Source organism: Rattus rattus, chromosome 12 (assembly GCF_011064425.1).
Source record: "Rattus rattus isolate New Zealand chromosome 12, Rrattus_CSIRO_v1, whole genome shotgun sequence".
NCBI classification, from domain to species: domain Eukaryota; kingdom Metazoa; phylum Chordata; class Mammalia; order Rodentia; family Muridae; genus Rattus; species Rattus rattus.
Window position 1 is genome coordinate 85484410 of NC_046165.1, and position 2422 is coordinate 85486831.

Sequence of the window (2422 nt, forward strand, 5' to 3'; positions counted from 1 at the left end):
ATACACACACATACACACAAACACACACACACACAGAGAGAGAGAGAGAGAGAGAAATGCACATAGAGAAACAGACACACACACATATACACAGAGAGAGAGAGAGAGAGAGAGAGAAACAGACACACACACAGAAACACACAGAGAGACACACAATTAAACAAACATAAAATACTTTTTAAGGAGAAATTCTGGAGAAATTATCTGTTGGTTTTGACATTCAAGTATGGACAAGAAAGCATGTTTCTGAGAGCTGAAGAATGCTGCACAGTTTGTCCCACAGTCTGCGTTCCACTGAGTGGCCATGCCTGATGACCTGAATTTCTTTCTTTCTTTCTTTTCTATGGATGACACGTTATTCAGTCGTTTTCTTTACCACTGAAACTCTGGGAATTCAAAGCTAACATCCTCGCCTGTGAGCTTCTTGTACACACCAGTAAAGTTTCAACCTTGTGCTTCACATTGTTCTGCTGTGCATTGTCTAAACGAACTTTCATGAGCCGGCTGCGGTCCAGTTTCACTCGGATCCTCTTACCCACAATTACACTTGGGAGGACCAAATCCTCAAGGATGGCGTCGTGCACTGCGGTCAGGGTGCGGCTTCTGGGGCGCTTTTGCTCATTTTCCCTACGGCTTTTCCGGGTTGGCTTGGGCAGAATCCTCCTCTGAGCAATGAAGACTACACGCTTCCCACTGAACTTTTTCTCCAATTCACGAAATTTAAGCCAGACTTAAATTTTCTGGAAAGATTTAAGCCGAGGAACTGGTACAAAAATTATGATGGCTTTCCGACCACCACCGACTTCGACTTCCTTTACCGCGGTGATGTTGAGTTCCCGCAGCTACACCCTCAGATCCAAGGTCATCTCCAGCTCGAGCAGCGCCTGAGAGACGCCAGACTCGAACTCTTCTGGCTTCTCACCATTGGGCTTCACGATCTCGGTGCTCGAGCTGAACATGGCCTCGTCCTTATGGACTGCCGGCTTAGAAAGAGGCACAGCTTTCTTGAGAACCGATGACCTGAATTTTATTTCCAGAACTTATGAAGAGAACTGACTCCAGAACACTTTGAAGGCTCTGGCCTCTGTAAACATGTCGTGGTTACATCCTCACATATAAAATTAATATGAAAATAAAGTTATTAAGCCAGAATTTGTAAATGTTATTTTTACAATAATAGCATTTCTTCAGGTAGATGCCCACGGTTATTACAAAAGCTCCCAAGGTTGTACTCTGGGCCTGCTAGCCATTTTCTATGTTTGTAGGTAGAGCCATGCTGAAAACTTGCAGAAAGGAAGCAATTCCTACAGAGACTGTAAAAGGTGTAATTACATGCTGTTTTCACAGCTACAGATACAAATTGCTAAACTGTTCATCAAAAGTACATCAAGGCAATCAACACAGGGTGCTCTCAGAGATAACCTTTGTTGGTGGCATAATATAGAAAGGGACATGCCATTGTGGTTAGTTTTCTTTTTCTTCCTTTCTTTCTCTCTTTCTTTCTTTCTTTTTTATTTATTTTTTTTTTCAAATTTTCATGCCAATAGCTTTCCCTCCCACTGCACAGCAAAACCAAACCTGGCCCAGGACCACACACTCACCAAAATTAGAATGGCACAAAGAGTCTTCATCCAAGGTGAGAACACTGGTACACCTTTCATCAAAAGGTACAGAAGAAGGCAGATTGACGGTGTGCCGACCTTGACATTAGGAGACGCCTTTCCATAACTGTTAAGAAGGGGTTAGACCAGTGTGAAGAGAGAGAGACTTCGGTCTACTCGCCCCTAAATGGGATGGACTTCTTTATCAATATCCTTTCCCTCAAGGCTTGGGGATCTTTGTAGAAGAGGAGGCAGAAAGATTGCAAGAGCCTGAGACGGCAGGTGACATCAATGAAACAGGGTCCTCCAGGCATGACAGGGCTGAGACACACATGAACCCACTGAGATGGTGATGCACACACAGGACCTGCATAGGTTCAAATCAGACAAGGTCTTGGAAAGACTTGAAGCTGGGTGGGCAAAGGGGCTGGGGGAGTCATCTCGGAGGACTTGGTAAGGGGAGAAAAATGAGTATATTATTTGGAATTCTCAAAAGTGAAAATTGAAAGCAGGAGCCATGTTACAGGCCATATTATTCAGCTTTGCCCCCTTCCTTCCTCCTTTATCTACCCCAGTATACAAAGTCCTGTGTCCCTCCTAGTAACAGAACTTGAGATCATGTGATGACTAAAAACTCAACAGAGGTGGATACAAGAGAGATGTTGCCTTGAAAATATTAACTGGGAAAGAAGACGGAGTAAAAGATATTTCTAAGGGAAGAGATTGAAACGAGGAGGAAGAAACCACAGAGGGCCAGGCAACCTTTAGTTGTCTGTGACAAGAGAGACACATGGAGAGCCACCTTCTTAGAAAGAGCTTCA

The 2422-nt window shown here is 43.9% G+C and overlaps 1 pseudogene; it reads right to left on the reverse strand.

The window, feature by feature from the left end:
* Nucleotides 1-372: 372 nt before the first annotated feature.
* Nucleotides 373-959, reverse strand: LOC116913274 (annotated as a pseudogene).
* Between the last annotated feature and the right edge of the window lie 1463 nt (nucleotides 960-2422).